Genomic DNA, 23,913 nt, shown 5'->3' with positions numbered 1-23,913 from the left:
TCTAGTTGTGGAGTTTCGAGTTGTGGAGTCTCTAGTTGTGGAGTTTCTAGTTGTGGAGTTTCCAGTTGTGGAGTATCTAGTTGTGGAGTTTCCAGTTGTGAAGTATCTAGTTGTGGAGTTTCCAGTTGTGGAGTATCTAGTTGTGGAGTTTTAAGTTGTGGAGTTTCTAGTTGCGGAGTTTCTAGTTGTGGAGTTTTTAATAGCGGAGTTTCTACTTGTGAAGTTTGAAGTTGCGGAGTCTCAAGTTGTGGAGTTTCCAGCTGTGGAGTTTTTAGTTGTGGAGTTTCTAGTTGTTGAGTTTCTAGTTGGGAAGTCTCTAGTTTTGCAGTTTCTAGTTGTAAAGTTTTTAGTTGTGGAGATTCTAGATATGGAATTTCTAGTTGCCGAGTCTCTATTTGTGGAGTTTGTAGTTGTGGAGTTTGTAGTTGTGGAGTTTCAAGTTGTGGAGTTTCTAGTTTTGGAGTCTAGTTGCGGAGTTTCTAGTTGTTGAGTTTCTAGTTGTGGAGTTTCTAGTTGAGAAATCTCTAGCTGTGGATTCTCTAGTTGCGTAACTTAAGGTTGTGAGGTTTCAAGTTTTGGAGTTTCTAGTTGTGGAGTTTCTAGTTGTGGAGTCTCTAGTTGTGTAGTTTCTAGCTGCGGAGATTCTAGTTGTGGAGTTTCTATTTGTGGAGTTTCTAGCTGCGGAGTTTCTAGTTGCAGAGTCTCTGGTTGTGGAGTTTCTAGTTGCGGAGTCTCTAGTTGTTGAGTTTCTAGTTGGGAAGTCTCTAGTTTTGCAGTTTCTAGTTGTAAAGTTTTTAGTTGTGGAGATTCTAGATATGGAATTTCTAGTTGCCGAGTCTCTATTTGTGGAGTTTGTAGTTGTGGAGTTTCTATTTGTGGAGTTTCTATTTGTGGGGTCTCTTGTTGCAGAGATTCTAGTTGTGGAGTTTCTAGTTGTGGAGTTTCTAGTTGTGGAGTTTCTGGTTGTGGAGTTTCTAGTTGTGGAGTTTCAAGTTGTGGAGTTTCTAGTTGTGGAGTCTTAAGCTGTGGAGTTTCAAGTTTTGCAGTTTCTAATTGTGGAGTTTCTAGATTTGGAATTTCTAGTTGCCGAGTCTCTATTTGTGGAATTTCTAGTTGCCGAGTCTCTATTTGTGGAGTTTGTAGTTGTGGAGTTTCTAATTGTGGAGTTTCTAGTTGTGGAGTTTCTAGTTGCAGAGTCTCTGGTTGTGGAGTTTAAAGTTGTGGAGTCTCTAGATGTGGAGTTTCTAGTTGTCGAGTTTCCAGTTGTGGAGTATCTAGTAGTGGAGTTTCCAGTTGTGGAGTTTCTAGTGTTGAAGTTTCTAGTTGCGGAGTCCCTAGTTGTGGAGTTTCTAGTTGTGGAGTTTCTAGTTGTGGAGTTTCAAGTTGCGGAGTCTCATGCTGTGCAGTTTCTAGTTGTTGAGTTTTTAGTTGTGGAGTTTCTAGTTGTTGAGTTTCTAGTTTGAAGTCTCTAGTTGTAGATTCTCTAGTTGTGGAGTCTCTACTTTAGGAGTTTCTAGTTGAAGAGTTTTTAGTTGTGGAGTGTCTAGTTGAGGAGTTTCGAGTTGTGGAGTTTCGAGTTGTGGAGTTTCGAGTTTTGGAGTTTCTAGTTGTGGAGTTTCTAGTTGTGGAGTCTCTAGTTGCGGAGTTTCTAGTTGTGGAGTTTCTAGTTGTGGAGTTTCTAGTTGTGAAGTTTCTGGTTGTGGAGTTTCTAGTTGTGGTGTTTCTAGTTGTGGAGTGTCTAGTTGTGGAGTTTCAAGTTGTGGAGTTTTTAGTAGAGTTTCGGATTGTGAAGTTTTAGTTGTGGAGTTTCTAGTTGTGGAGTTTCTAGTTTTGGAGTTTCTAGTTTTGAAGTTTCTAGTTGTAGAGTCTCCTGTTGCGGAGTTTCTAGTTGTGGAGTTTCTAGTTGTGGAGTTTCTAGTTGTGGAGTCTCAAGTTGTGGAGTTTAAACTTGTGGAGTTTCAAGTTGTGGACTCTATAGTTGTGGAGTTTCTAGTTGTGGAGTTTCTAGTTGTGGATTTTCTAGTTGTGGAGTATCTAGTTGTAGATTTTCCAGTTGTGGAGTTTCTAGTTGTGGAGTTGCGGAGTCTCTAGTTGTGGAGTTTCTAGTTGCAGAGTCTCTAGTTGTGGAATTTCTAGTTGCCGAGTCTCTATTCGTGGAATTTCTAGTTGCCGAGTCTGTATTTGTGGAGTTTGTAGTTGTGGAGTTTCTAGTTGTGGAGTTTCTAGTTGCAGAGTCTCTAGTTGTGGAGTTTCAAGTTGTGGAGTCTCTAGATGTGGAGTTTCCAGTTGTCGAGTTTCCAGTTGTGGAGTATCTAGTAGTGGAGTTTCCAGTTGTGGAGTTTCTAGTTGCGGAGTTTCTAGTGTTGGAGTTTCAAGTTGTGGAGTTTCAAGTTGCGGAGTCTCAAGCTGTGCAGTTTCTAGTTGTTGAGTTTTTAGTTGTGGAGTTTCTAGTTGTTGAGTTTCTAGTTTGAAGTCTCTACTTGTAGATTCTCTAGTTGTGGAGTCTCAAGTTTAGGAGTTTCTAGTTGAAGAGTTTTTAGTTGTGGAGTGTCTAGTTGTGGAGTTTCCAGTTGTGGAGTTTCGAGTTTTGGAGTTTCTAGTTGTGGAGTATCTAGTTGTGTAGTTTCTAGTTGTGGAGTTTCGAGTTGTGGAGTTTCTAGTTGTGGAGTTTCGAGTTGTGGAGTCTCTAGTTGTGGAGTTTCTAGTTGTGAAGTTTCCAGTTGTGAAGTATCTAGTTGTGGAGTTTCCAGTTGAGGAGTATCTAGTTGTGGAGTTTTAAGTTGTGGAGTTTCTAGTTGCGGAGTTTCTAGTTGTGGAGTTTTTAATAGCGGAGTTTCTACTTGTGAAGTTTCAAGTTGCGGAGTCTCAAGTTGTGGAGTTTCCAGCTGTGGAGTTTTTAGTTGTGGAGTTTCTAGTTGTTGAGTTTCTAGTTGTGAAGTCTCTAGTTTTGCAGTTTCTAGTTGCAAAGTTTTTAGTTGTGGAGTTTCTAGATATGGAATTTCTAGTTGCCGAGTCTCTATTTGTGGAGTTTGTAGTTGTGGAGTTTCTAGTTGTGGAGTTTCAAGTTGTGGAGTTTCTAGTTTTGGAGTCTCTAGTTGCGGAGTTTCAAGTTGTTGAGTTTCTAGTTGTGGAGTTTCTAGTTGTGGAGTTTCTAGTTGCGGAATCTCTAGCTGTGGATTTTCTATTTGCGTAACTTAAGGTTGTGAGGTTTCAAGTTGTGGAGTTTCTAGTTGTGGAGTCTCTAGTTGTGTAGTTTCTAGCTGCGGAGATTCTAGTTGCGGAGTTACAAGTTGGGGAGTTTCTAGTTGTGGAGTTTCAAGTTGTGGACTCTATAGTTGTGGAGTTTCTAGTTGTGGAGTTTCTAGTTATGGATTTTCTAGTTGTGGAGTATCTAGTTGTAGATTTTCCAGTTGTGGAGTTTCTAGTTGTGGAGTTGCGGAGTCTCTAGTTGTGGAGTTTCTAGTTGCAGAGTCTCTAGTTGTGGAATTTTTAGTTGCCGAGTCTCTATTCATGGAATTTCTAGTTGCCGAGTCTCTATTTGTGGAGTTTGTAGTTGTGGAGTTTCAAGTGTTGGAGTTTCAAGTTGCGGAGTCTCAAGCTGTGCAGTTTCTAATTGTTGAGTTTTTAGTTGTGGAGTTTCTAGTTGTTGAGTTTCTAGTTTGAAGTCTCTACTTGTAGATTCTCTAGTTGTGGAGTCTCAAGTTTAGGAGTTTCTAGTTGAAGAGTTTTTAGTTGTGGAGTGTCTAGTTGTGGAGTTTCCAGTTGTGGAGTTTCGAGTTTTGGAGTTTCTAGTTGTGGAGTCTCTAGTTGTGTAGTTTCTAGCTGCGGAGTTTCTAGTTGCGGAGTTTCCATTTGTGGAGTTTCTAGCTGCGGAGTTTCTAGTTGCGGAGTTTCCATTTGTGGAGTTTTTAGTTGTGGAGTCTCTAGTTGTAGAGTTACTAGTTGCGGAGTATCTAGTTGTGGAGTCTCTAGTTGTAGAGTTACTAGTTGTGGAGTTGCGGAGTCTCTGGCTGGGGAGTTTCTAGTTGTGGAGTTTCGAGTTGTGGAGTCTCTAGTTGTGGAGTTTCTAGTTGTGGAGTTTCCAGTTGTGGAGTATCTAGTTGTGGAGTTTCCAGTTGTGAAGTATCTAGTTGTGGAGTTTCCAGTTGTGGAGTATCTAGTTGTGGAGTTTTAAGTTGTGGAGTTTCTAGTTGCGGAGTTTCTAGTTGTGGAGTTTTTAATAGCGGAGTTTCTACTTGTGAAGTTTGAAGTTGCGGAGTCTCAAGTTGTGGAGTTTCCAGCTGTGGAGTTTTTAGTTGTGGAGTTTCTAGTTGTTGAGTTTCTAGTTGTGAAGTCTCTAGTTTTGCAGTTTCTAGTTGCAAAGTTTTTAGTTGTGGAGTTTCTAGATATGGAATTTCTAGTTGCCGAGTCTCTATTTGTGGAGTTTGTAGTTGTGGAGTTTCTAGTTGTGGAGTTTCAAGTTGTGGAGTTTCTAGTTTTGGAGTCTCTAGTTGCGGAGTTTCAAGTTGTTGAGTTTCTAGTTGTGGAGTTTCTAGTTGTGGAGTTTCTAGTTGCGGAATCTCTAGCTGTGGATTTTCTATTTGCGTAACTTAAGGTTGTGAGGTTTCAAGTTGTGGAGTTTCTAGTTGTGGAGTCTCTAGTTGTGTAGTTTCTAGCTGCGGAGATTCTAGTTGCGGAGTTTCAAGTTGGGGAGTTTCTAGTTGTGGAGTTTCTAGTTGTGGAGTTTCAAGTTGTGGACTCTATAGTTGTGGAGTTTCTAGTTGTGGAGTTTCTAGTTATGGATTTTCTAGTTGTGGAGTATCTAGTTGTAGATTTTCCAGTTGTGCAGTTTCTAGTTGTGGAGTTGCGGAGTCTCTAGTTGTGGAGTTTCTAGTTGCAGAGTCTCTAGTTGTGGAATTTCTAGTTGCCGAGTCTCTATTCATGGAATTTCTAGTTGCCGAGTCTCTATTTGTGGAGTTTGTAGTTGTGGAGTTTCAAGTGTTGGAGTTTCAAGTTGCGGAGTCTCAAGCTGTGCAGTTTCTAATTGTTGAGTTTTTAGTTGTGGAGTTTCTAGTTGTTGAGTTTCTAGTTTGAAGTCTCTACTTGTAGATTCTCTAGTTGTGGAGTCTCAAGTTTAGGAGTTTCTAGTTGAAGAGTTTTTAGTTGTGGAGTGTCTAGTTGTGGAGTTTCCAGTTGTGGAGTTTCGAGTTTTGGAGTTTCTAGTTGTGGAGTCTCTAGTTGTGTAGTTTCTAGCTGCGGAGTTTCTAGTTGCGGAGTTTCCATTTGTGGAGTTTTTAGTTGTGGAGTCTCTAGTTGTAGAGTTACTAGTTGCGGAGTATCTAGTTGTGGAGTCTCTAGTTGTAGAGTTACTAGTTGTGGAGTTGCGGAGTCTCTGGCTGGGGAGTTTCTAGTTGTGGAGTTTCGAGTTGTGGAGTCTCTAGTTGTGGAGTTTCTAGTTGTGGAGTTTCCAGTTGTGGAGTATCTAGTTGTGGAGTTTCCAGTTGTGAAGTATCTAGTTGTGGAGTTTCCAGTTGTGGAGTATCTAGTTGTGGAGTTTTAAGTTGTGGAGTTTCTAGTTGCGGAGTTTCTAGTTGTGGAGTTTTTAATAGCGGAGTTTCTACTTGTGAAGTTTGAAGTTGCGGAGTCTCAAGTTGTGGAGTTTCCAGCTGTGGAGTTTTTAGTTGTGGAGTTTCTAGTTGTTGAGTTTCTAGTTGGGAAGTCTCTAGTTTTGCAGTTTCTAGTTGTAAAGTTTTTAGTTGTGGAGATTCTAGATATGGAATTTCTAGTTGCCGAGTCTCTATTTGTGGAGTTTGTAGTTGTGGAGTTTGTAGTTGTGGAGTTTCAAGTTGTGGAGTTTCTAGTTTTGGAGTCTAGTTGCGGAGTTTCTAGTTGTTGAGTTTCTAGTTGTGGAGTTTCTAGTTGAGAAATCTCTAGCTGTGGATTCTCTAGTTGCGTAACTTAAGGTTGTGAGGTTTCAAGTTTTGGAGTTTCTAGTTGTGGAGTTTCTAGTTGTGGAGTCTCTAGTTGTGTAGTTTCTAGCTGCGGAGATTCTAGTTGTGGAGTTTCTATTTGTGGAGTTTCTAGCTGCGGAGTTTCTAGTTGCAGAGTCTCTGGTTGTGGAGTTTCTAGTTGCGGAGTCTCTAGTTGTTGAGTTTCTAGTTGGGAAGTCTCTAGTTTTGCAGTTTCTAGTTGTAAAGTTTTTAGTTGTGGAGATTCTAGATATGGAATTTCTAGTTGCCGAGTCTCTATTTGTGGAGTTTGTAGTTGTGGAGTTTCTATTTGTGGAGTTTCTATTTGTGGGGTCTCTTGTTGCAGAGATTCTAGTTGTGGAGTTTCTAGTTGTGGAGTTTCTAGTTGTGGAGTTTCTGGTTGTGGAGTTTCTAGTTGTGGAGTTTCAAGTTGTGGAGTTTCTAGTTGTGGAGTCTTAAGCTGTGGAGTTTCAAGTTTTGCAGTTTCTAATTGTGGAGTTTCTAGATTTGGAATTTCTAGTTGCCGAGTCTCTATTTGTGGAATTTCTAGTTGCCGAGTCTCTATTTGTGGAGTTTGTAGTTGTGGAGTTTCTAATTGTGGAGTTTCTAGTTGTGGAGTTTCTAGTTGCAGAGTCTCTGGTTGTGGAGTTTAAAGTTGTGGAGTCTCTAGATGTGGAGTTTCTAGTTGTCGAGTTTCCAGTTGTGGAGTATCTAGTAGTGGAGTTTCCAGTTGTGGAGTTTCTAGTGTTGAAGTTTCTAGTTGCGGAGTCCCTAGTTGTGGAGTTTCTAGTTGTGGAGTTTCTAGTTGTGGAGTTTCAAGTTGCGGAGTCTCATGCTGTGCAGTTTCTAGTTGTTGAGTTTTTAGTTGTGGAGTTTCTAGTTGTTGAGTTTCTAGTTTGAAGTCTCTAGTTGTAGATTCTCTAGTTGTGGAGTCTCTACTTTAGGAGTTTCTAGTTGAAGAGTTTTTAGTTGTGGAGTGTCTAGTTGAGGAGTTTCGAGTTGTGGAGTTTCGAGTTGTGGAGTTTCGAGTTTTGGAGTTTCTAGTTGTGGAGTTTCTAGTTGTGGAGTCTCTAGTTGCGGAGTTTCTAGTTGTGGAGTTTCTAGTTGTGGAGTTTCTAGTTGTGAAGTTTCTGGTTGTGGAGTTTCTAGTTGTGGTGTTTCTAGTTGTGGAGTGTCTAGTTGTGGAGTTTCAAGTTGTGGAGTTTTTAGTAGAGTTTCGGATTGTGAAGTTTTAGTTGTGGAGTTTCTAGTTGTGGAGTTTCTAGTTTTGGAGTTTCTAGTTTTGAAGTTTCTAGTTGTAGAGTCTCCTGTTGCGGAGTTTCTAGTTGTGGAGTTTCTAGTTGTGGAGTTTCTAGTTGTGGAGTCTCAAGTTGTGGAGTTTAAACTTGTGGAGTTTCAAGTTGTGGACTCTATAGTTGTGGAGTTTCTAGTTGTGGAGTTTCTAGTTGTGGATTTTCTAGTTGTGGAGTATCTAGTTGTAGATTTTCCAGTTGTGGAGTTTCTAGTTGTGGAGTTGCGGAGTCTCTAGTTGTGGAGTTTCTAGTTGCAGAGTCTCTAGTTGTGGAATTTCTAGTTGCCGAGTCTCTATTCGTGGAATTTCTAGTTGCCGAGTCTGTATTTGTGGAGTTTGTAGTTGTGGAGTTTCTAGTTGTGGAGTTTCTAGTTGCAGAGTCTCTAGTTGTGGAGTTTCAAGTTGTGGAGTCTCTAGATGTGGAGTTTCCAGTTGTCGAGTTTCCAGTTGTGGAGTATCTAGTAGTGGAGTTTCCAGTTGTGGAGTTTCTAGTTGCGGAGTTTCTAGTGTTGGAGTTTCAAGTTGTGGAGTTTCAAGTTGCGGAGTCTCAAGCTGTGCAGTTTCTAGTTGTTGAGTTTTTAGTTGTGGAGTTTCTAGTTGTTGAGTTTCTAGTTTGAAGTCTCTACTTGTAGATTCTCTAGTTGTGGAGTCTCAAGTTTAGGAGTTTCTAGTTGAAGAGTTTTTAGTTGTGGAGTGTCTAGTTGTGGAGTTTCCAGTTGTGGAGTTTCGAGTTTTGGAGTTTCTAGTTGTGGAGTATCTAGTTGTGTAGTTTCTAGTTGTGGAGTTTCGAGTTGTGGAGTTTCTAGTTGTGGAGTTTCGAGTTGTGGAGTCTCTAGTTGTGGAGTTTCTAGTTGTGAAGTTTCCAGTTGTGAAGTATCTAGTTGTGGAGTTTCCAGTTGAGGAGTATCTAGTTGTGGAGTTTTAAGTTGTGGAGTTTCTAGTTGCGGAGTTTCTAGTTGTGGAGTTTTTAATAGCGGAGTTTCTACTTGTGAAGTTTCAAGTTGCGGAGTCTCAAGTTGTGGAGTTTCCAGCTGTGGAGTTTTTAGTTGTGGAGTTTCTAGTTGTTGAGTTTCTAGTTGTGAAGTCTCTAGTTTTGCAGTTTCTAGTTGCAAAGTTTTTAGTTGTGGAGTTTCTAGATATGGAATTTCTAGTTGCCGAGTCTCTATTTGTGGAGTTTGTAGTTGTGGAGTTTCTAGTTGTGGAGTTTCAAGTTGTGGAGTTTCTAGTTTTGGAGTCTCTAGTTGCGGAGTTTCAAGTTGTTGAGTTTCTAGTTGTGGAGTTTCTAGTTGTGGAGTTTCTAGTTGCGGAATCTCTAGCTGTGGATTTTCTATTTGCGTAACTTAAGGTTGTGAGGTTTCAAGTTGTGGAGTTTCTAGTTGTGGAGTCTCTAGTTGTGTAGTTTCTAGCTGCGGAGATTCTAGTTGCGGAGTTACAAGTTGGGGAGTTTCTAGTTGTGGAGTTTCAAGTTGTGGACTCTATAGTTGTGGAGTTTCTAGTTGTGGAGTTTCTAGTTATGGATTTTCTAGTTGTGGAGTATCTAGTTGTAGATTTTCCAGTTGTGGAGTTTCTAGTTGTGGAGTTGCGGAGTCTCTAGTTGTGGAGTTTCTAGTTGCAGAGTCTCTAGTTGTGGAATTTTTAGTTGCCGAGTCTCTATTCATGGAATTTCTAGTTGCCGAGTCTCTATTTGTGGAGTTTGTAGTTGTGGAGTTTCAAGTGTTGGAGTTTCAAGTTGCGGAGTCTCAAGCTGTGCAGTTTCTAATTGTTGAGTTTTTAGTTGTGGAGTTTCTAGTTGTTGAGTTTCTAGTTTGAAGTCTCTACTTGTAGATTCTCTAGTTGTGGAGTCTCAAGTTTAGGAGTTTCTAGTTGAAGAGTTTTTAGTTGTGGAGTGTCTAGTTGTGGAGTTTCCAGTTGTGGAGTTTCGAGTTTTGGAGTTTCTAGTTGTGGAGTCTCTAGTTGTGTAGTTTCTAGCTGCGGAGTTTCTAGTTGCGGAGTTTCCATTTGTGGAGTTTCTAGCTGCGGAGTTTCTAGTTGCGGAGTTTCCATTTGTGGAGTTTTTAGTTGTGGAGTCTCTAGTTGTAGAGTTACTAGTTGCGGAGTATCTAGTTGTGGAGTCTCTAGTTGTAGAGTTACTAGTTGTGGAGTTGCGGAGTCTCTGGCTGGGGAGTTTCTAGTTGTGGAGTTTCGAGTTGTGGAGTCTCTAGTTGTGGAGTTTCTAGTTGTGGAGTTTCCAGTTGTGGAGTATCTAGTTGTGGAGTTTCCAGTTGTGAAGTATCTAGTTGTGGAGTTTCCAGTTGTGGAGTATCTAGTTGTGGAGTTTTAAGTTGTGGAGTTTCTAGTTGCGGAGTTTCTAGTTGTGGAGTTTTTAATAGCGGAGTTTCTACTTGTGAAGTTTGAAGTTGCGGAGTCTCAAGTTGTGGAGTTTCCAGCTGTGGAGTTTTTAGTTGTGGAGTTTCTAGTTGTTGAGTTTCTAGTTGGGAAGTCTCTAGTTTTGCAGTTTCTAGTTGTAAAGTTTTTAGTTGTGGAGATTCTAGATATGGAATTTCTAGTTACCGAGTCTCTATTTGTGGAGTTTGTAGTTGTGGAGTTTGTAGTTGTGGAGTTTCAAGTTGTGGAGTTTCTAGTTTTGGAGTCTAGTTGCGGAGTTTCTAGTTGTTGAGTTTCTAGTTGTGGAGTTTCTAGTTGAGAAATCTCTAGCTGTGGATTCTCTAGTTGCGTAACTTAAGGTTGTGAGGTTTCAAGTTTTGGAGTTTCTAGTTGTGGAGTTTCTAGTTGTGGAGTCTCTAGTTGTGTAGTTTCTAGCTGCGGAGATTCTAGTTGTGGAGTTTCTATTTGTGGAGTTTCTAGCTGCGGAGTTTCTAGTTGCAGAGTCTCTGGTTCTGGAGTTTCTAGTTGCGGAGTCTCTAGTTGTGGTATTTCTAGTTGTGGAGTTTCTAGCTGTGGTGTTTCCAGTTGTGGAGTTTTTAGTTGTGGACTTTGTAGACATGAAATTTCTTGTAGCCGAGTCTCTATTTGTGGAGTTTGCAGTTGTGGAGTTTCTATTTGTGGAGTTTCTATTTGTGGGGTCTCTTGTTGCAGAGATTCTAGTTGTGGAGTTTCTAGTTGTGGAGTTTCTAGTTGTGGAGTTTCTGGTTGTGGAGTTTCTAGTTGTGGAGTTTCAAGTTGTGGAGTTTCTAGTTGTGGAGTCTCAAGCTGGGGAGTTTCAAGTTTTGCAGTTTCTAATTGTGGAGTTTCTAGATTTGGAATTTCTAGTTGCCGAGTCTCTATTTGTGGAATTTCTAGTTGCCGAGTCTCTATTTGTGGAGTTTGTAGTTGTGGAGTTTCTAATTGTGGAGTTTCTAGTTGTGGAGTTTCTAGTTGCAGAGTCTCTGGTTGTGGAGTTTAAAGTTGTGGAGTCTCTAGATGTGGAGTTTCTAGTTGTCGAGTTTCCAGTTGTGGAGTATCTAGTAGTGGAGTTTCCAGTTGTGGAGTTTCTAGTGTTGGAGTTTCTAGTTGCGGAGTCCCTAGTTGTGGAGTTTCTAGTTGTGGAGTTTCTAGTTGTGGAGTTTCAAGTTGCGGAGTCTCATGCTGTGCAGTTTCTAGTTGTTGAGTTTTTAGTTGTGGAGTTTCTAGTTGTTGAGTTTCTAGTTTGAAGTCTCTAGTTGTAGATTCTCTAGTTGTGGAGTCTCTAGTTTAGGAGTTTCTAGTTGAAGAGTTTTTAGTTGTGGAGTGTCTAGTTGTGGAGTTTCGAGTTGTGGAGTTTCGAGTTGTGGAGCTTCGAGTTTTGGAGTTTCTAGTTGTGGAGTTTCTAGTTGTGGAGTCTCTAGTTGCGGAGTTTCTAGTTGTGGAGTTTCTAGTTGTGGAGTTTCTAGTTGTGAAGTTTCTGGTTGTGGAGTTTCTAGTTGTGGTGTTTCTAGTTGTGGAGTGTCTAGTTGTGGAGTTTCAAGTTGTGCAGTTTCTAGTAGAGTTTCGGATTGTGAAGTTTTAGTTGTGGAGTTTCTAGTTGTGGAGTTTCTAGTTTTGGAGTTTCTAGTTTTGAAATTTCTAGTTGTAGAGTCTCCTGTTGCGGAGTTTCTAGTTGTGGAGTTTCTAGTTGTGGAGTTTCTAGTTGTGGAGTCTCAAGTTGTGGAGTTTAAACTTGTGGAGTTTCAAGTTGTGGACTCTATAGTTGTGGAGTTTCTAGTTGTGGAGTTTCTAGTTGTGGATTTTCTAGTTGTGGAGTATCTAGTTGTAGATTTTCCAGTTGTGGAGTTTCTAGTTGTGGAGTTGCGGAGTCTCTAGTTGTGGAGTTTCTAGTTGCAGAGTCTCTAGTTGTGGAATTTCTAGTTGCCGAGTCTCTATTCGTGGAATTTCTAGTTGCCGAGTCTCTATTTGTGGAGTTTGTAGTTGTGGAGTTTCTAGTTGTGGAGTTTCTAGTTGTGGAGTTTCTAGTTGCAGAGTCTCTAGTTGTGGAGTTTCAAGTTGTGGAGTCTCTAGATGTGGAGTTTCCAGTTGTCGAGTTTCCAGTTGTGGAGTATCTAGTAGTGGAGTTTCCAGTTGTGGAGTTTCTAGTTGTGGAGTTTCTAGTTGCGGAGTCTCAAGTTTAGGAGTTTCTAGTTGAAGAGTTTTTAGTTGTGGAGTGTCTAGTTGTGGAGTTTCCAGTTGTGGAGTTTCGAGTTTTGGAGTTTCTAGTTGTGGAGTCTCTAGATGTGTAGTTTCTAGCTGCGGAGTTTCTAGTTGCGGAGTTTCCATTTGTGGAGTTTCTAGTTGTGGAGTCTCAAGTTGTGGAGTTTAAAGTTGTGGAGTTTCAAGTTGTGGAGTCTCTAGTTGTAGAGTTACTAGTTGCGGAGTATCTAGTTGTGGAGTTTCCAGTTGTGGAGTTTCTAGTTGTGGAGTTGCGGAGTCTCTGGTTGTGAAGTTTCTAGTTGTGGAGTTCCGAGTTGTGGAGTCTCTAGTTGTGGAGTTTCTAGTTGTGAAGTTTCCAGTTGTGAAGTATCTAGTTGTGGAGTTTCCAGTTGAGGAGTATCTAGTTGTGGAGTTTTAAGTTGTGGAGTTTCTAGTTGCGGAGTTTCTAGTTGTGGAGTTTTTAATAGCGGAGTTTCTACTTGTGAAGTTTCAAGTTGCGGAGTCTCAAGTTGTGGAGTTTCCAGCTGTGGAGTTTTTAGTTGTGGAGTTTCTAGTTGTTGAGTTTCTAGTTGTGAAGTCTCTAGTTTTGCAGTTTCTAGTTGCAAAGTTTTTAGTTGTGGAGTTTCTAGATATGGAATTTCTAGTTGCCGAGTCTCTATTTGTGGAGTTTGTAGTTGTGGAGTTTCTAGTTGTGGAGTTTCTAGTTGCAGAGTCTCTAGTTGTGGAGTTTCCAGTTGTGGAGTATCTAGTTGTGGAGTTTCCAGTTGTGAAGTATCTAGTTGTGGAGTTTCCAGTTGTGGAGTATCTAGTTGTGGAGTTTAAAGTTGTGAAGTTTCAAGTTGTGGAGTCTCTAGTTGTAGAGTTACTAGTTGCGGAGTTTCTACTTGTGAAGATTCAAGTTGCGGAGTCTCAAGTTGTGGAGTTTCCAGCTGTGGAGTTTCCAGTTGTGTAGTTTCTAGTTGTGGAGTTTCTAGTTGTGAAGTCTCTAGTTTTGCAGTTTCTAGTTGTAAAGTTTTTAGTTGTGGAGTTTCTAGATATGGAATTTCTAGTTGCCGAGTCTCTATTTGTGGAGTTGGTAGTTGTGGAGTTTCTAGTTGTGGAGTTTCTAGTTGTGGAGTCTTTAGTTGCGGAGTTTCTAGTTGTGAAGTTTCTAGTTGTGGAGTTTCTAGTTGTGAAGTTTCTGGTTGTGGAGTTTCTAGTTGTGGTGTTTCTAGTTGTGGAGTGTCTAGTTGTGGAGTTTCAAGTTGTGGAGTTTCTAGTAGAGTTTCGGATTGTGAAGTTTTAGTTGTGGAGTTTCTAGTTTTGAAGTTTCTAGTTGTAGAGTCTCCTGTTGCGGAGTTTCTAGTTGTGGAGTTTCTAGTTGTGGAGTTTCTAGTTGTGGAGTCTCAAGTTGTGGAGTTTAAACTTGTGGAGTTTCAAGTTGTGGACTCTATAGTTGTGGAGTTTCTAGTTGTGGAGTTTCTAGTTGTGGATTTTCTAGTTGTGGAGTATCTAGTTGTAGATTTTCCAGTTGTGGAGTTTCTAGTTGTGGAGTTGCGGAGTCTCTAGTTGTGGAGTTTCTAGTTGCAGAGTCTCTAGTTGTGGAATTTCTAGTTGCCGAGTCTCTATTCGTGGAATTTCTAGTTGCCCAGTCTCTATTTGTGGAGTTTCAAGTTGTGGAGTTTCTAGTTGTGGAGTTTCTAGTTGCGGAGTTTCTAGTTGTGGAGTTTTTAATAGCGGAGTTTCTACTTGTGAAGTTTGAAGTTGCGGAATCTCAAGTTGTGGAGTTTCCAGCTGTGGAGTTTTTAGTTGTGGAGTTTCTAGTTGTTGAGTTTCTAGTTGTGAAGTCTCTAGTTTTGCAGTTTCTAGTTGTAAAGTTTTTAGTTGTGGAGTTTCTAGATATGGAATTTCTAGTTGCCGAGTCTCTATTTGTGGAGTTTGTAGTTGTGGAGTTTGTAGATGTGGAGTTTCAAGTTGTGGAGTGTCTAGTTTTGGAGTCTAGTTGCGGAGTTTCTAGTTGTTGAGTTTCTAGTTGTGGAGTTTCTAGTTGTGGAGTTTCTAGTTGCGGAATCTCTATCTGTGGATTCTCTAGTTGCGTAACTTAAGGTTGTGAGGTTTCAAGTTGTGGAGTTTCTAGTTGTGGAGTTTCTAGTTGTGGAGTCTCTAGTTGTGTAGTTTCTAGCTGCGGAGATTCTAGTTGTGGTATTTCTAGTTGTGGAGTTTCTAGCTGTGGTGTTTCCAGTTGTGGAGTTTTTAGTTGTGGAGTTTCTAGATTTGGAATTTCTAGTTGCCGAGTCTCTATTTGTGGAATTTCTAGTTGCCGAGTCTCTATTTGTGGAGTTTGTAGTTGTGGAGTTTCTAGTTGTGGAGTTTCTAGTTGTGGAGTTTCTAGTTGCAGAGTCTCTGGTTGTGGAGTTTAAAGTTGTGGAGTCTCTAGATGTGGAGTTTCTAGTTGTCGAGTTTCCAGTTGTGGAGTATCTAGTAGTGGAGTTTCCAGTTGTGGAGTTTCTAGTGTTGGAGTTTCTAGTTGCGGAGTCCCTAGTTGTGGAGTTTCTAGTTGTGGAGTTTCTAGTTGTGGAGTTTCAAGTTGCGGAGTCTCATGCTGTGCAGTTTCTAGTTGTTGAGTTTTTAGTTGTGGAGTTTCTAGTTGTTGAGTTTCTAGTTTGAAGTCTCTAGTTGTAGATTCTCTAGTTGTGGAGTCTCTAGTTTAGGAGTTTCTAGTTGAAGAGTTTTTAGTTGTGGAGTGTCTAGTTGTGGAGTTTCGAGTTGTGGAGTTTCGAGTTGTGGAGTTTCGAGTTTTGGAGTTTCTAGTTGTGGAGTTTCTAGTTGCGGAATCTCTAGCTGTGGATTTTGAAGTTGCGGAACTTAAGGTTGTGAGGTTTCAAGTTGTGGAGTTTCTAGTTGTGGAGTTTCTAGTTGTGGAGTCGCTAGTTGTGGAGTTTCTAGCTGCGGAGTTTCTAATTGCGGAGTTTCTATTTGTGGAGTATCTAGTTGCAGAGTTTCTAGTTACAGAGTCTCTGGCTGTGGAGTTTCTAGTTGCGGAGTCTCTAGTTGTAGAGTTTCTAGTTGTGGAGTTTCTAGTTGTGGAGTTTTTAGTTGTGGGGTATTTAGTTGTGGAGTTTCTAGATATGAAATTTTTAGTTGCCGAGTCTCTATTTGTGGAGTTTTTAGTTGTGGAGTGTATAGTTGTGGAGTTTTTAGTTGTGGAGTCTCCAGTTGCGGAGTTTCTAGTTGTGGAGTTTCTGGTTGTATGGTTTCTGGTTGTGGAGTTTCTAGTTTCGGAGTTTCAAGTTGTGGAGTTTCTAGCTGTGGAGGCTCAAGTTGTGGAGTTTAAAGTTGTGGAGTTTAGAGTTGGGGAGTCTCTAGTTGTGGAGTTTCTAGTTGTGGAGTATCTAGTTGTGGAGTTTCCAGTTGTGGACTTTCTAGTTGTGGAGTTGCGGAGTCTCTAGTTGTGGAGTTTCTAGTTGTGGAGTTTCTAGTTGTGGAGTTTCTAGTTGTGGAGTCTCTAGTTGTGGAGTTTCTAGTTGTGGAGTTTCCAGTTGTGGAGTATCTAGTTGTGGAGTTTCCGGTTGTGAAGTTTCTTGTTGTGGAGTTTCTAGTTGTGGAGTAACTAGTTGTGGAGTTTCTAGTTGCGGAGTTTTTAATAGCGGAGTTTCTGGTTGTGGAGTTTCAAGTTGCGAAGTCTCAAGTTGTGGTGTTTCCAGTTGTGAAGTTTTTAGTTGTGGAGTTTCTAGTTGTTGAGTTTCTAGTTGTAGAGTTTCTGGTTGTGGAGTTCCTAGTTGTGGAGTTTCTAGTTGTGGAGTTTCGAGTTGCGGAGTTTCTAGTTGCAGATTCTCTGGTTGTGGAGTTTCCAGTTGTGGAGTATCTAGTTGTGGAGTTTCCGGTTGTGAAGTTTCTAGTTGTGGAGTTTCCAGTTGGAGTATCTAGTTGTGGAGTTTCTAGTTGCGGAGTTTTTAATAGCGGAGTCTCTGGATGTGGAGTTTCTAGTTGCGGAGTCTCTAGTTGTGGTATTTCTAGTTGTGGAGTTTCTAGTTGTGGAGTTCCCAGTTGTTGAGTTTTTAGTTGAGGACTTTCTAGACATGAAATTTCTTGTAGCCGAGTCTCTATTTGTGGAGTTTGTAGTTGTGGAGTTTCTAGTTGTGGAGTTTCTATTTGTGGAGTCTCTAGTTGCAGAGTATCTAGTTGTGGAGTTTCTAGTTGTGGAGTTTCTAGTTGTGGAGTCTCAAGTTGTGGAGTTTCAAGTTGTGGAGTTTCAAGTTGTGGAGTCTCTAGTTATGGAGTTTCTAGTTGCACAGTATCTAGTGGTGGAGTTTCCAGTTGTGGAGTTTCTAGTTGTGGAGTTGCGGAGTCTCTGGTTGTGGAGTTTCTAGTTGTTGAGTTTCGAGTTGTGGAGTCTTTAGTTGTAGTTGTGGAGTTTCTAGTTGTGCAGTTTCCAGTTGTGGAGTATCTAGTTGTGGAGTTTCCAGTTGTGTAGTTTCTAGCTGCGGAGTTTCTAATTGCGGAGTTTCTTTTTGTGGAGTTTCTAGCTGCGGAGTTTCTAGTTGCAGAGTCTCTGGTTGTGGAGTTTCTAGTTGCGGAGTCTCTAGTTGTGGTATTTCTAGTGGTGGAGTTTCTAGTTGTGGAGTTTCCAGTTGTGGAGTTTTAGTTGTGGACTTTCTAGACATGAAATTTCTTGTAGCCGAGTCTCTATTTGTGGAGTTTGTAGTTGTGGAGTTTCGAGTTGTGGAGTTTCTAGTTGTGGAGTTTCTAGCTGTGGAGTTTCTAGTTCAGAGTGTCTAGTTTTGGAGTTTCTAGTTGCGAATTCTCTAGTTGAAGAGTCTCTAGTAGTAGAGTTTCTAGTTGTGGAGTTTTTAGTTGTGGAGTTTCTAGTTGTTGAGTTTCTAGTTTGAAGTCTCTAGTTGTAGTCTCTAGTTTGGAGTCTCTAGTTTAGGAGTTTCTGGTTGTAGAGTTTTTAGTTGTGGAGTGTCTAGTTGTGGAGTTTCCAGTTGTGGAGTCTCTAGTTGTGAAGTTTCTAGCTGCGGAGTTTCTAATTGTGGAGTTTCTGTTTGTGGAGTTTCTAGCTGCAGAGTTTCTAGTTGCAGAGTCTCTGGCTGTGGAGTTTCTAGTTGTGGAGTTTTTAGTTGTGGGGTTTTTAGTTGTGGAGTTTCTCGATAGAGAATTTCTAGTTGCCAAGTCTCTATTTGTGGAGTTTGTTGTTGTGGAGCTTCTAGTTGTGGAGTTTTTAGTTGTGGAGTCTCTAGTTGCGGAGTTTCTAGTTGTGGAGTTTCTAGTTGTAGAGTTTCTGGTTGTGGAGTTTCTAGTTGTGGAGTTTCAAGTTGTGGAGTTTCTAGTTGTGGAGTCTCAAGTTGTGGAGTTTAAAGTTGTGGAGTTTCAAACTAGGGAGTCTCTAGTTGTGGAGTTTCTAGTTCTGGAGTATCTAGTTGTGGAGTTGCGGAGTCTCTAGTGGTGGAGTTTCCCAGTTGTGGAGTTTCTAGTTGTGGAGTTTCGAGTTGTGGAGTTTCTAGTTGTAGAGTCTCTGGTTGTGGAGTTTCTAGTTGCGGAGTGTCTAGTTGTAGATTTTCTGGTTGTGGAGTTTCTAGTTGTGGAGTTTAAAGTTGTGGAGTTTCTAGTTGTGGAGTATCAAGTTGTGGAGTTCAAAGTTGTGGAGTTCAAGTTGGGGAGTCTCTAGTTGTTGAGTTTCTAGTTGTGGAGTATCTAGTTTTGGAGTTTCCAGTTGTGGAGTTTCTAGTTGTGGAAATGCGGAGTCTCTAGTTCTGGAGTTCCTAGTTGTGGAGTTTCGAGTTGCAGAGTTTCTAGTTGCAGAGTCTGGCTGTGGAGTTTCCAGTTGTGGAGTATCTAGTTGTGGAGTTTCCGGTTGTGAAGTTTCTAGTTGTGGAGTTTCCAGTTGAAGTATCTAGTTGTGCAGTTTCTATTTGCGGAGTTTTTAATAGCGGATTTCCTAGTTGTGGAGTTTCAAGTTGCGGAGTTTCAAGTTGTGGAGTTTCCAGTTGTGGAGTTTTTAGTTGTGGAGTTTCTAGTTGTTGAGTTTCTAGTTGTGGAGTTTCAAGTTGTGGAGTTTCAAGTAGAGTTTCGAATTGTGAAGTTTTAGTTGTGGAGTTTCTAGTTGTGGAGTTTCTAGTTTTGGAGTTTCTAGTTGTAGAGTCTCCTGTTGCGGAGTTTTTAGTTGCGGAGATTCAAGTTGGGGAGTTTCTAGTTGTGGAGTTTCTAGTTGTGGAGTCTCAAGTTGTGGAGTTTAAACTTGTGGAGTTTCAAGTTGTGGACTCTATTGTTGTGGAGTTTCTAGTTGTGGAGTTTCTAGTTGTGGATTTTCTAGTTGTGGAGTATCTAGTTGTAGATTTTCCTGTTGTGGAGTTTCTAGTTGTCGAGTTGCGGAGTCTCTAGTTGTGGAGTTTCTAGTTTCAGAGTCTCTAGTTGTGGAAGTTCTATTTGCCGAGTCTCTATTCGTGGAATTTCTAGTTGCCGAGTCTCTATTTGTGGAGTTTGTAGTTGTGGAGTTTCTAGTTGAGGAGTTTCTAGTTGCAGAGTCTCTAGTTGTGGAGTTTCAAGTTGTGGAGTCTCTAGAAGTGGAGTTTCCAGTTGTCGAGTTTCCAGTTGTGGAGTATCTAGTAGTGGAGTTTCCAGTTGTGGAGTTTCAGGTTGTGGAGTTTCTAGTTCCGGAGTCCCTAGTTTTGGAGTTTCTAGTTGTGGAGTCTCTAGTTGTGTAGTTTCTAGCTGCGGAGTTTCTAGTTGCGGAGTTTCCATTTGTGGAGTTTCTAGTTGTGGAGTCTCAAGTTGTGGAGTTTAAAGTTGTGGAGTTTCAAGTGGTGGAGTCTCTAGTTGTAGAGTTACTAGTTGCGGAGTATCTAGCTGTGGAGATTCCAGTTGTGGAGTTTCTAGTTGTGGAGTTGCAGAGTCTCTGGTTGTGGAGTTTCTAGTTGTGGAGTTTCGAGTTGTGGAGTCTCTAGTAGTGGAGTTTCTAGTTGTGGAGTTTCCAGTTGTGAAGTATCTAGTTGTGGAGTTTCCAGTTGTGGAGTATCTAGTTGTGGAGTTTTATGTTGTGGAGTTTCTAGTTGCGGAATTTCTAGTTGTGGAGTTTTTAATAGCGGAGTTTATACTTGTGAAGTTTCAAGTTGCGGAGTCTCAAGTTGTGGAGTTTCTGGTTGTGGAGTTTCAAGTTGCGAAGTCTCAAGTTGTGGTGTTTCCAGTTGTGAAGTTTTTAGTTGTGGAGTTTCTAGTTGTTGAGTTTCTAGTTGTAGAGTTTCTGGTTGTGGAGTTCCTAGTTGTGGAGTTTCTAGTTGTGGAGTTTCGAGTTGCGGAGTTTCTAGTTGCAGATTCTCTGGTTGTGGAGTTTCCAGTTGTGGAGTATCTAGTTGTGGAGTTTCCGGTTGTGAAGTTTCTAGTTGTGGAGTTTCCAGTTGGAGTATCTAGTTGTGGAGTTTCTAGTTGTGGAGTTTTTAATAGCGGAGTTTCTACTTGTGAAGTTTGAAGTTGCGGAGTCTCAAGTTGTGGAGTTTCCAGCTGTGGAGTTTTTAGTTGTGGAGTTTCTAGTTGTTGAGTTTCTAGTTGGGAAGTCTCTAGTTTTGCAGTTTCTAGTTGTAAAGTTTTTAGTTGTGGAGATTCTAGATATGGAATTTCTAGTTGCCGAGTCTCTATTTGTGGAGTTTGTAGTTGTGGAGTTTGTAGTTGTGGAGTTTCAAGTTGTGGAGTTTCTAGTTTTGGAGTCTAGTTGCGGAGTTTCTAGTTGTTGAGTTTCTAGTTGTGGAGTTTCTAGTTGAGAAATCTCTAGCTGTGGATTCTCTAGTTGCGTAACTTAAGGTTGTGAGGTTTCAAGTTTTGGAGTTTCTAGTTGTGGAGTTTCTAGTTGTGGAGTCTCTAGTTGTGTAGTTTCTAGCTGCGGAGATTCTAGTTGTGGAGTTTCTATTTGTGGAGTTTCTAGCTGCGGAGTTTCTAGTTGCAGAGTCTCTGGTTGTGGAGTTTCTAGTTGCGGAGTCTCTAGTTGTTGAGTTTCTAGTTGGGAAGTCTCTAGTTTTGCAGTTTCTAGTTGTAAAGTTTTTAGTTGTGGAGATTCTAGATATGGAATTTCTAGTTGCCGAGTCTCTATTTGTGGAGTTTGTAGTTGTGGAGTTTGTAGTTGTGGAGTTTCAAGTTGTGGAGTTTCTAGTTTTGGAGTCTAGTTGCGGAGTTTCTAGTTGTTGAGTTTCTAGTTGTGGAGTTTCTAGTTGAGAAATCTCTAGCTGTGGATTCTCTAGTTGCGTAACTTAAGGTTGTGAGGTTTCAAGTTTTGGAGTTTCTAGTTGTGGAGTTTCTAGTTGTGGAGTCTCTAGTTGTGTAGTTTCTAGCTGCGGAGATTCTAGTTGTGGAGTTTCTATTTGTGGAGTTTCTAGCTGCGGAGTTTCTAGTTGCAGAGTCTCTGGTTGTGGAGTTTCTAGTTGCGGAGTCTCTAGTTGTGGTATTTCTAGTTGTGGAGTTTCTAGCTGTGGTGTTTCCAGTTGTGGAGTTTTTAGTTGTGGACTTTCTAGACATGAAATTTCTTGTAGCCGAGTCTCTATTTGTGGAGTTTGCAGTTGTGGAGTTTCTATTTGTGGAGTTTCTATTTGTGGGGTCTCTTGTTGCAGAGATTCTAGTTGTGGAGTTTCTAGTTGTGGAGTTTCTAGTTGTGGAGTTTCTGGTTGTGGAGTTTCTAGTTGTGGAGTTTCAAGTTGTGGAGTTTCTAGTTGTGGAGTCTTAAGCTGTGGAGTTTCAAGTTTTGCAGTTTCTAATTGTGGAGTTTCTAGATTTGGAATTTCTAGTTGCCGAGTCTCTATTTGTGGAATTTCTAGTTGCCGAGTCTCTATTTGTGGAGTTTGTAGTTGTGGAGTTTCTAATTGTGGAGTTTCTAGTTGTGGAGTTTCTAGTTGCAGAGTCTCTGGTTGTGGAGTTTAAAGTTGTGGAGTCTCTAGATGTGGAGTTTCTAGTTGTCGAGTTTCCAGTTGTGGAGTATCTAGTAGTGGAGTTTCCAGTTGTGGAGTTTCTAGTGTTGAAGTTTCTAGTTGCGGAGTCCCTAGTTGTGGAGTTTCTAGTTGTGGAGTTTCTAGTTGTGGAGTTTCAAGTTGCGGAGTCTCATGCTGTGCAGTTTCTAGTTGTTGAGTTTTTAGTTGTGGAGTTTCTAGTTGTTGAGTTTCTAGTTTGAAGTCTCTAGTTGTAGATTCTCTAGTTGTGGAGTCTCTACTTTAGGAGTTTCTAGTTGAAGAGTTTTTAGTTGTGGAGTGTCTAGTTGAGGAGTTTCGAGTTGTGGAGTTTCGAGTTGTGGAGTTTCGAGTTTTGGAGTTTCTAGTTGTGGAGTTTCTAGTTGTGGAGTCTCTAGTTGCGGAGTTTCTAGTTGTGGAGTTTCTAGTTGTGGAGTTTCTAGTTGTGAAGTTTCTGGTTGTGGAGTTTCTAGTTGTGGTGTTTCTAGTTGTGGAGTGTCTAGTTGTGGAGTTTCAAGTTGTGGAGTTTTTAGTAGAGTTTCGGATTGTGAAGTTTTAGTTGTGGAGTTTCTAGTTGTGGAGTTTCTAGTTTTGGAGTTTCTAGTTTTGAAGTTTCTAGTTGTAGAGTCTCCTGTTGCGGAGTTTCTAGTTGTGGAGTTTCTAGTTGTGGAGTTTCTAGTTGTGGAGTCTCAAGTTGTGGAGTTTAAACTTGTGGAGTTTCAAGTTGTGGACTCTATAGTTGTGGAGTTTCTAGTTGTGGAGTTTCTAGTTGTGGATTTTCTAGTTGTGGAGTATCTAGTTGTAGATTTTCCAGTTGTGGAGTTTCTAGTTGTGGAGTTGCGGAGTCTCTAGTTGTGGAGTTTCTAGTTGCAGAGTCTCTAGTTGTGGAATTTCTAGTTGCCGAGTCTCTATTCGTGGAATTTCTAGTTGCCGAGTCTGTATTTGTGGAGTTTGTAGTTGTGGAGTTTCTAGTTGTGGAGTTTCTAGTTGCAGAGTCTCTAGTTGTGGAGTTTCAAGTTGTGGAGTCTCTAGATGTGGAGTTTCCAGTTGTCGAGTTTCCAGTTGTGGAGTATCTAGTAGTGGAGTTTCCAGTTGTGGAGTTTCTAGTTGCGGAGTTTCTAGTGTTGGAGTTTCAAGTTGTGGAGTTTCAAGTTGCGGAGTCTCAAGCTGTGCAGTTTCTAGTTGTTGAGTTTTTAGTTGTGGAGTTTCTAGTTGTTGAGTTTCTAGTTTGAAGTCTCTACTTGTAGATTCTCTAGTTGTGGAGTCTCAAGTTTAGGAGTTTCTAGTTGAAGAGTTTTTAGTTGTGGAGTGTCTAGTTGTGGAGTTTCCAGTTGTGGAGTTTCGAGTTTTGGAGTTTCTAGTTGTGGAGTATCTAGTTGTGTAGTTTCTAGTTGTGGAGTTTCGAGTTGTGGAGTTTCTAGTTGTGGAGTTTCGAGTTGTGGAGTCTCTAGTTGTGGAGTTTCTAGTTGTGAAGTTTCCAGTTGTGAAGTATCTAGTTGTGGAGTTTCCAGTTGAGGAGTATCTAGTTGTGGAGTTTTAAGTTGTGGAGTTTCTAGTTGCGGAGTTTCTAGTTGTGGAGTTTTTAATAGCGGAGTTTCTACTTGTGAAGTTTCAAGTTGCGGAGTCTCAAGTTGTGGAGTTTCCAGCTGTGGAGTTTTTAGTTGTGGAGTTTCTAGTTGTTGAGTTTCTAGTTGTGAAGTCTCTAGTTTTGCAGTTTCTAGTTGCAAAGTTTTTAGTTGTGGAGTTTCTAGATATGGAATTTCTAGTTGCCGAGTCTCTATTTGTGGAGTTTGTAGTTGTGGAGTTTCTAGTTGTGGAGTTTCAAGTTGTGGAGTTTCTAGTTTTGGAGTCTCTAGTTGCGGAGTTTCAAGTTGTTGAGTTTCTAGTTGTGGAGTTTCTAGTTGTGGAGTTTCTAGTTGCGGAATCTCTAGCTGTGGATTTTCTATTTGCGTAACTTAAGGTTGTGAGGTTTCAAGTTGTGGAGTTTCTAGTTGTGGAGTCTCTAGTTGTGTAGTTTCTAGCTGCGGAGATTCTAGTTGCGGAGTTACAAGTTGGGGAGTTTCTAGTTGTGGAGTTTCAAGTTGTGGACTCTATAGTTGTGGAGTTTCTAGTTGTGGAGTTTCTAGTTATGGATTTTCTAGTTGTGGAGTATCTAGTTGTAGATTTTCCAGTTGTGGAGTTTCTAGTTGTGGAGTTGCGGAGTCTCTAGTTGTGGAGTTTCTAGTTGCAGAGTCTCTAGTTGTGGAATTTTTAGTTGCCGAGTCTCTATTCATGGAATTTTTAGTTGCCGAGTCTCTATTTGTGGAGTTTGTAGTTGTGGAGTTTCAAGTGTTGGAGTTTCAAGTTGCGGAGTCTCAAGCTGTGCAGTTTCTAATTGTTGAGTTTTTAGTTGTGGAGTTTCTAGTTGTTGAGTTTCTAGTTTGAAGTCTCTACTTGTAGATTCTCTAGTTGTGGAGTCTCAAGTTTAGGAGTTTCTAGTTGAAGAGTTTTTAGTTGTGGAGTGTCTAGTTGTGGAGTTTCCAGTTGTGGAGTTTCGAGTTTTGGAGTTTCTAGTTGTGGAGTCTCTAGTTGTGTAGTTTCTAGCTGCGGAGTTTCTAGTTGCGGAGTTTCCATTTGTGGAGTTTCTAGCTGCGGAGTTTCTAGTTGCGGAGTTTCCATTTGTGGAGTTTTTAGTTGTGGAGTCTCTAGTTGTAGAGTTACTAGTTGCGGAGTATCTAGTTGTGGAGTCTCTAGTTGTAGAGTTACTAGTTGTGGAGTTGCGGAGTCTCTGGCTGGGGAGTTTCTAGTTGTGGAGTTTCGAGTTGTGGAGTCTCTAGTTGTGGAGTTTCTAGTTGTGGAGTTTCCAGTTGTGGAGTATCTAGTTGTGGAGTTTCCAGTTGTGAAGTATCTAGTTGTGGAGTTTCCAGTTGTGGAGTATCTAGTTGTGGAGTTTTAAGTTGTGGAGTTTCTAGTTGCGGAGTTTCTAGTTGTGGAGTTTTTAATAGCGGAGTTTCTACTTGTGAAGTTTGAAGTTGCGGAGTCTCAAGTTGTGGAGTTTCCAGCTGTGGAGTTTTTAGTTGTGGAGTTTCTAGTTGTTGAGTTTCTAGTTGGGAAGTCTCTAGTTTTGCAGTTTCTAGTTGTAAAGTTTTTAGTTGTGGAGATTCTAGATATGGAATTTCTAGTTACCGAGTCTCTATTTGTGGAGTTTGTA

Source organism: Rhipicephalus microplus, unplaced genomic scaffold (assembly GCF_043290135.1).
Source record: "Rhipicephalus microplus isolate Deutch F79 unplaced genomic scaffold, USDA_Rmic scaffold_142, whole genome shotgun sequence".
NCBI lineage: Eukaryota > Metazoa > Arthropoda > Arachnida > Ixodida > Ixodidae > Rhipicephalus > Rhipicephalus microplus.
Note: the sequence above shows the minus strand (reverse complement) of the source record.